The 9,169-nt window shown below is 53.6% G+C and overlaps 1 protein-coding gene across 1 annotated transcript in view; it reads right to left on the minus strand.

The window, feature by feature from the left end:
- Positions 1-5,158, minus strand: part of Znf362 (zinc finger protein 362) — a 32,097-nt gene extending 26,939 nt beyond the window's left edge. The window contains exon 1 of the mRNA XM_021159410.2: positions 4,991-5,158. The gene's annotated coding sequence lies outside the window, so the exon portion shown is untranslated. The remainder of the gene's footprint in view (positions 1-4,990) is intronic.
- Between the last annotated feature and the right edge of the window lie 4,011 nt (positions 5,159-9,169).

Raw genomic sequence — 9,169 nt, forward strand, 5'->3', positions numbered from 1 at the left:
TCTTCCCTAACCCTGTAGTTCCCCCAGTGAGTAAGAAGACATTGGCGGGCTGGTGAGATGGCTCAGCGGTTAAGAGCACTGACTGCTCTTCTGAAGGTACTGAGTTCAAATCCCAGCAACCACATAGTGGCTTACAACCATCCTTAATGAAATCTGATGCCTTCTTCTGGAGTGTATGAAGACAGCTACAGTGTACTTACATGTAATAAATAAATAAATAAATAAATCTTTAAAAAAAAGCTTTAAAATTAAAAAAAAAAAGAAGACGACATTGGCTACACAAGCATCATCAGATGGTCACTACAGGAGCAGAAAGCGGGTCTCATTTCCCTGAGGACATCAAGCCTCTCTAGGGACCCCAAGCAAGTGTCAGCATGGTGCTACAGAGACAGGAGTGGGATGGGGTCGGGGGGGTGGTGCTCAGGTAATACTTAGCAGTCTCTGTGTACCCATTGATTCACATGTTCAATATTGTGCACCAAGACCACCAGACTGACCCAGTCAACACTCCCGGAAGCCGGCACTCTAGCTTGGCTTCCCACAGTCATTCACTGGAAGGTGCAGGAACTCTAAGTGTGTAAAGAAGAAACAGTGTCCCAGCAGTGACAGCCACCTGACTACATGGGTGACAAGGGCTCCAGGGAGGGAGGGAGTTCTAGGAGAGAGAGCAGAGGCTCTTCGGTTAGGATGTGGGCAGGAGTCAGGTAAGGCTGGGCTTCCCCATAACTGTGGGATCCTAACCAGACCCAGCAGTGCTCCCACCTGGCACCAGACGCCCCTCGACTCCCCAGAGATAAGCTCCCTGACTCCTCCATACCCACACTTCCTCAGCTGCAAAAGAGGATAACAGTGACAACTATATCTCCATATGCACAAAGCCTCAGAGAACATGGTCTGGCTCAAAGTGACCACCCTCTGTTGCTCCCTAAACACATGGTGACAATTCATGATGGGGTCATGGTCAAAGTGTCAAAGGTTCTGGGTGGGGAAGCTGCTTGGGTTCTACCGTTCTGAGTCTGGACCTGTGATCCAATCATCTCACCATTGCCTAACAACAACCCCAACATTCCCAGGGGAAGATGATAGACTTCGATGTGACATCACCTCCCAGGCACTGCCAGGACACCACGGCTGCCACCACACCTGGCTCCACAGTCCCTCCTCACCTCTGCCGAAGTCCCGGCCACACCTCACTGGAAGCCTGAGTGGCCCTTAAGCTGCTCTAGAACTTAAACATGTGCCCGGGCAGACATGTGTTTGCTTAAACAAACAAGCAAATGAGAAGGTCTCAGATGCCCAGAGCCACAAAAGAAAATACGCAGGGGCTCATGTAACAGTGGGAAGCTATTTACAGCAGACGGTCAGCAAAGGCCCCTTTGAGGAGGTGATGTTCGATGGTGCCACGGAATCAGGAAAAAAAAAAAAAAAAACATTCCAGGTCAGGGAAGGTACGCGAAGAAGCTAGCATGGCCAGAGGTGGTAAGATATGAGGGTGGGCAGAGCAGGGCTGGCGTGTGAAAGCAGAGGTTGAAAGGCGGGCAAGGCTGAAACTACAGAAGCCCCCCCTCCCCATCCCCGTAGGCCAGAATTAGGCTACTTATTTTTCTTCTAAATGTTCAGGAAGCAGTGGAACTTTCAGCAGGGGGAGAAAGGGGAAGAATGGGATTGTCAGGGTCTACAGATCACTTGGCATTCTGAAAATCCCCACCATGGTTCACAAAGACAAGGCCTGGCCTAGAAAAGTAAATGACGGTCCTTATGGGGCAGTGACCATGTCCTGAGCACATGTCCAGCAGCACATGCCTGGCCGGGGCGGGAGACATCAGAGCCACTGTTATTATCTCCCCCCATCATCGGTGAGATAAGGACAGCGCCCACTGTACAGGTGGAAGCTCACAGAGGTACAGGGCATGCTCAGAGCCCTGAGACACAAATGCTAAAGAGCCTCTGATACTCTCAATCCCTAGGAACGCACCCGAAGCCTTGGCTTTTCTCCTCTGTTGGTATTCAACAGGCCAGGGTTACATTTGCATCTCTTATCTGTCCAGCCTGGGCTGGGGGAGCTGGACTGATCAGATGGATGGAGGATGGATGGATGGACAGACGGACGGATGGATGGATGGATGGATGGATGGATGATGGGACAGGCAGGACTACTGAACTGACTAACCCATAGACTAAGAAGTGGACAGTGGAAGAACAAATGAATGGCCTAGTCATAAATGAGAGACTATACGAACAGTAAGAATATGGAGCAACAAGAGAGAGGCAAGGAATGGCTGCCTAGGGAAGGGCAGGGCTAAGCTTGCTTTAGACAGAGGCCACAACTTGCTCACACACCAGTTTCTTCCCACCTAAGACCAAGCTGGCCTCTGTTTCCCAAGGTCACCGCGGACTATCCTTTAGCCCCTAGGACCAACCTATCTAGTGTGGCCATTACCCACCAGCCCCTGCACCAGCGAGCTCCCCTACACCCAGCCCAGTGGTTCACTCTCTCTCTCTCTCTCTCCCTCTCTCTCTGAGCATTTCACAGAAAAAGGAGACAGGAGATCGGGGCTCCAGAACAGGCTAGGGCCAGACTTGGAGCCAGTGCTTTCCTCTCTGAGTCCAGATGACCTCCCGGGGCCTTTTCATCTCTGACATTCTTTGGGGTGGGAGTAAGCCTCTGGATTTTTACACAGCCACTGGGGTCAGCAGAAGAATTTCAGACCAAAAACTAGAAGTTGGGAAAGGTCCTGCCCACAGCACCACCCACTTAGGAAAGGCCCACACAGGGAGTCTGCAGGCCAGCCCTCCTCCGTCACTGCCCAGCCTCTCTAAGCCTCAGTTTCTTAATTTTAAAATGAGGTCAACTGCCCCCACCTGAACATCTGAGCTCAACTCAGTTTTGGGGAGCGCCTGACATGGCTGCAACCACATAGGACATGGTACACACTGTAACATTTGATTTCCTGAAATGTGATGATAATGGGGTCCAGGGGGAAAAGGAAGGGGGTCACACTGTCTATTCCTGTTCAGTTTTGTCTGAAGCAAACTATGCTGGGGGTGAGAGCACTCCAAAACAGAGGACAGTAGACAGAACCCAAACGTGGGTTCCAGTCTCAGCTCTCCTCTACTGGGCAGAGTAGTGACTCTTGGGCCTCAGTTTTTCCATCTAAAACCTTGTTGGTTCAGAACTGGGTGACCCAGGCATGCCTAGCTCTGCAGCTCAACGCTCTCAGACCTTGTTCCCATGACTGCCCTTGGGGAGCTCACATTGGCCTGGTGAAGCCAGGACACTGCTCTGAAGGGAGACTCGGAGTGTTTTCCCTCCAGGAAATGGGGGGAGGGGGGAGGGCCCTAGATAAGCACAAAGGCTCAGAGCGTGTATACAGAACAGGGTCCTCCTAGGACAGAGTCTCCCCCAAAAGGGGAAAAGACCACGTTCAGATTTTATGGGCCTGGCCTCATACCACTCTGCTGCCTGCACAGCCACCAGCCAGTCCAGTCAGCCACTTCAGAAACTCAACTGATGTCCAATCAGGAGACTTCAAAGTGGCAGGCCGGGTGGCATAAAGGAGTTAACACAAGCAGAGGACAGGCCCAGATCACAAGGGCCAGGCAGTCAGCTACTCCTGTGTATATCGGGACCCACAGGAGCTGCAGGCCTGTACCCAGCTAAAAACCCACCACTAAGGACATTCATCAACAGAGGCCATCTCTGGAGGCTAAGAAGACCACCCATACCTGAAGGGGGTTCTTCCACTGCAATCAACCAGACTTGCCCCAAGAGGGGGCTACCAAAACTTCCTGTCCACCAAGGGGGCTCTGGCCACCCATGAAGGGGCAAGCCTCCCTCCATCTCCAACACACACACAGCTCCTAAAGGATCCACACTGCTGGAGGACAGGGTGGCAAGAAGGGTCATGTCCTCATGACAGGGATCTTAACTCCAAACCCTGGGCCCACTTTAAGCCCCTAGAGCCAGCCAACTCCCCCAAAGCTGGGGCTACAGTATAGTTCCTTACAATACCACTTTGATACAGAGCCTCGTCCAAACGACTCCTCCCAAAACCTTTCACCTCAGCCCTACACACACACACACACACACACACACACACACACACACACGACATCCCCACCCACGCAGTTCTGGGGAAACCGGCAGTTAACTTTTCCCAAAAACCCTGCAAAGGCGACTAGCTAGGTGGGAAGAAACAGAGAAATGGGCCCCCATATCCTTTCGCGGCATCTCAGGGCCCTCAGGGGAAGAAAAAAAAATCTTAAAAAAAAAAAAGCAAGAAAGAAAAGAAAACTTTCAGAGTTAACTTTAAATTCCCAGCCCCCTCCCCCCAAATCACCCGGCAGCTTCTCTCCCCCTTATTTTTCCTTTAAAGTGTAATTGTATTGTGTCTCACCTCCCCGAAAGGCTCCCGGCTCTCTCCAAAGAAAAGGAAAAAAGCCAACCCTTCGGGTGCCCCCTCTGCTTCCAGCCGCCTCTCCCACATTCTCAGACAGTTTTATTAAAATCTTCAGACAAAAGAAAAACAAAAATGGCAGCCTGGCTTATTTTTAAAACAGGACAGGGACGCCATATTCTGCAGATCTGCAAAAAAACGGAGAAATCCGGCACTGGCCGCTCCACCGGGCCGGCTGCAAAGTGCGCGAACCGCGCCGTTTGCAATCCGTTTATTTGCATTAAGCCCCATGAATCATTGTTTACCGGAGAATTGCAGCAGGTTTGAATAGCCCGGCTTAGGAAAACACACACGCACACACTCGGAGACGAGCCCCAGACACGCCGCGGGAGACGCTGCCTACCCCGCGCGCGCAGCCGCCGCCGCCGCGGCCGCCCCGGGGCCCGGCTTGAGGCACCGGCGACCCCCGGGCCCACGCAGCGCGGCCGCCCCGCGCTGACAGCGCTCGCGCCCGCCCGGCCCCCGCCCCGCAACTCGGCGCAACTTTCCCGCGGGCGGGCCCGCTCCCCCGCGCGCCCCGGGCCCGCACGGACCTGGCAGTGCTGGCGGCGCTCCGGGACGCGGCCGCAGCCCCGAGCCCGGCGGCCCGAGCAGGGCCGGGCTGGGGGCTCCCGGCTTCGGCGGCGGTGGCGGTGGCGGCGGCGCGCGGCTGGGGCTCGGTGCGGAGCGGCGCGCAAACCTTCCGGGTCGCCTGCTGTTCACTTCTGGGTTCTGCAGGCGCCGCGGCGGCGGAGGCCGGCTGTGCAGCCGCGCGGCCCCGGCGCGCTGGGCCCCGCGAGCGAGCCGTGTCCGGCCCCCCGCCTCTCGGCTGCGCAGCCCGCCCGGCCCCGGGGCTCCGGCGAGTGGGCAGCGCCCGGCGCTGGCGACGGCGAGGGGAGGGGGCCGGCGGGGCGGGGACGGGCCGCGCGCTGGGGGCCCCCGCTCGGCCCCGGGGCCTCGTCTCGCGCTCGCCGCCGCCGCCGCCAAGGAAAGTTGCGCGGCGCCCCCTGCCCGCGCCGCGCCGCGCCGGAGGCTGAGCCACAAAGGAACTCCGCGCCCCCCTCCGCCCGCCCGAGCCGCGCGGGGAGGGCACCGGCGCCCGGCCCTAGGACAGCCCCTTCCCCAGCACGGGGGCTCCCGGGGCCCCGGCGGCCGCGGCCATTGTCCCGCCCAGACTCCGCTCCCGGGTGGCGGTGGCCTGGGGACCCGGGACTGGCTGGTCACGCTGCTCCCGGGAGGGGTGGGGGTGCCCCTCCTTGGGAAACCGCAGGCTGGTGCAGACCCCCACGGTGCTCCCCCCCCCCGCACACCCCCGGTGACAAACGGCCAGGCTCAAGATCCCTGCTAAGATTTTGGTTATTTATTTCTGAAGAAAGGACGTGGGGGCGGGGTGGGGGTGCAGAAGTTTGCACAAGCCAGGACACCGCTTCCCAACCCTAGGCCTGAGTCTCAGCGGTGGGGCGACCAGGAGCTGACAGCACTTCTGGAAAGTCTATCAGAGGTGGCACCGGCTGTCCCCCCAGCTCCAGACCTCAGAGCCATCTGCGCGACTCCTCCTCCCGCCTCACCCTCCCCAGCCAATCAGTCACCAAGTCCTCTTGATTCGGCCTCGCGGGCTGTGTCAACTTCTAAACTTCACTTCTACCTGAGGAGGCAGGCATTCCCGATTCCGAACCCGCTTAGATTTCTGTGGCACGCTCTGCTGTCCACCTGCAGGCCTAGAGGATGAAGGCTGCCTCTGTTGTCCTAAGCATCCCAGAGAAGGAAAGACACAAAAAACCATCCTGCTTTCTGGGAAGTAAAAGTTCATAGGCACGTGCGCTAGTTGGCTGGGAACACAGTTCTAAAAAGTGTGGACAAAGTCGCTGTCCTCGTGGGGATTCCAGTTTAGCACAGGATGTCACACATTGGGGAAGCTGGAGGGTGGACCCACGGAGGTCGTTGGTTCCTTCTCAAAGCATCAAGCACACAATTCTGGGCAGAGGCAGAGGCACAATAAACAAGCGGCAAGAATGAACTGGAATGATATGGTATTGACAACACAGAGAAGGCCACTCTCCTAGAGAGATAGGGGCTGTTTTCAGAACATGGCTCTGGGATGAGCCTGGAGAAGAGAGGAACACCTTTGTTCTGGAAACAAAAAGACTAGCCCAGAGTTGAGAAGGTTCTGTGAGGAAAAACACTAGCCAGCAATGGGAATGAAGAGAGAAATCACCTGTGTAGAAGAATCAAGAATCAAGGTGCGGACGTGGGGCGTGGGTTTTAGAGTGACTTCCTTCCAAAGTGCACAGTCAGAAAAGGAAGAAGAAAACCAACGAAGGGCACATCAGCAGCCATGAATCATGCTGACGGTGTGCACATTTGACGAGATGAAAAGCAAGCCTTCCGGGGCTGAAGGCATGACTCTGCAGCTAGAATGCACCGGGCCTGAGGACCTGAGTTTGGTTTCTACCACCCAGGCCCTGTGGCTCACAACTGCCTGTAACTTTAGCTCCGGGGGATCAGATGCCCTCTTCTGGACTCCTGCAGAACCTTCTCTCATATATGCACAGACCACCTCCCCTAGCATAATTAAAAACAATAAACATTCTTAACAAAACAAAACAAACAAAAAAAAACTTTAGGGGCTGGAGAGCTGGAGGGCTTGGTCAGGATTCATGGTTCTACGGTTTAGATTCCAGCATCCATGTTAAAGAGCCCACCACTGCCTGTAACTCCACCTCCAGGAGATCAGACACTCCCTTCTTGCCAGTCAGGGTCTCATCCAAAAGCCTCCGTGGTGCAATGAAGGTGAAGGCCCCCCAGCGAGGTGGGATCCTGAGGCCCCTCCAGTGCAGTGAGGGGTCACCACCAGTCTCCCCCAACATGCTGTGGGGGTGGGGTGGGGTGGAGCACGAACGCACATGTTAGGACCCAAAAGATGCCTGGGCAGGGCAGAAGCCAGAGAAACTCTGGTGAAGGTACAACCTCAGTTGCAATTGAAGGCCCAGGACTGAAGGGGTCATGCAAAGGATTTGAGACTTAGCACCATGAAGAAAGCTTATGAGAGGGTATTGATGAAGCCTACTGCAGCAGAAGACCCCAGTGTATTGGAGATGCCAGTACTGTGGGATGGTCACCAAGAACAGCAAAGGCAGTGGAGTGCACCAACCTGAGCTTAGAGTGTTACAGAGGGCAGAGCTGGAGAAGTGACCCTAGCTCTCTGGAGAAGCCCAGAAGATCATGTGTGGATCCCAGACATTGAAACAAGAAGCTGTGAAGCTGAAGTTGCCTTGGAGAACCAAGCTATTTGAGATGCCAGAGTCATAGGATATCTGATGAGGAATGCTGCTAACAGAGAGTGGAGCCAGCCTAGGAAAAGAAGTTTGTTGCAGTCAACAAAGATGAAAAAGGAGTTGGAGAGCTGAAGATCATTTTGACCTCAGCCATGGATGTGAAGAACTTGGAGTTGGCCCAGCTGGTTTCCTGCCTTGCTTTGGGGATTACAGTTAAGTGATTGGATGGATCTCAGAAGAGACTTTGAACTTTTAACATTGTTGAGACTGCTATAGACTATGGGGACTTTTGAAATCGGACTAAATGTATTTTGCATTATGCAATGTTTAGGTATGGCCCCCATAGACTCATGTGTTCGAACAAGCCTATGGGGGCCAGGGAGTGGAATGTGATGGTTTGTACATGCTTGGGTCAGGGAGTGGCACTATTAGAAAGTGTGGCCTTGTTGGAGTAGGTGTGTCACTGTGGGTGTGGGCTTAAGACCCTCATCCTAGCTGCCTGGAAGTCAGTCGTCCACTAGCAGCCTTCAGATGAAGACGTAGAACTCTCAGCTCTGCCTGCACCATGCCTGCCTGGATGCTGCCATGTTCCCACCTTGATGATCATGGACTGAACTTCTAAATCTATAAGCCAGCCCCAATTAAATGTCCTTTATAAGATTTGCTTTGGTCATGGTGTCTGTTCACGGCAGTAAAACCCTGCAAATGTGCATATTCTCTCTCTCTCTCTCTCTCTCTCTCTCTCTCTCTCTCTCTCACACACACACACACACACACACACGCAGAATATTTTTCTTTATTTTTATTGTTTTGTATTTGATGCACATTGGAGCTTTGTCTGGTTTACTATTTGTGTGAGGGCATCAGATCCCCTGGAGCTGGAGTTACAGACAGTTCTGAGCTGCTATGGAGGTTCTGGGAGTTGATCCTTTGAAAGAACAGTCAGTGCTCTTAACCGCTGAACCATCGCTCCAGCCCCACATGATTTTATTTTAATAGCACATTACCTCGGTGGTATTCTTTCTCACGAGGAAAAAAAATATCAGGCACACTCCACTAGTGCTGAAACAAAATACCTAATTTCTCAGAACTGTCAAGATCATTAAAAAAACAAAACAAAACAAAACCCAAAACAGAGAAGTCTGAAAGTCGCAGGCTGGCAGAGCCTGAGGAGACGGGATGACTAAGTGTACTGTGATTGCCCTAGGTGAGGTATTGGAGCAGAGAAATAGGTGTTAAAGCAAAACCAAGAATCTCTAATCAAACTATAGAGTCTAATCAGTTATGTCAATAAAACTATCTACCAATAATTGTGGAAAACTGTATCACTTAGTCATAATATATTGGTAATGAGGGAAGAATGGTGGGAGTATATAAGGGGAACCCTCTACTATATACTCCAAGTTTTGGTAAATATTAAAATAGCCCTTAAAAATAAATTCTAACTGGGTGTTGTGT

The sequence above is a fragment of the Mus caroli genome, chromosome 4 (genome assembly GCF_900094665.2).
Source record: "Mus caroli chromosome 4, CAROLI_EIJ_v1.1, whole genome shotgun sequence".
In the NCBI taxonomy this organism is placed as follows: domain Eukaryota; kingdom Metazoa; phylum Chordata; class Mammalia; order Rodentia; family Muridae; genus Mus; species Mus caroli.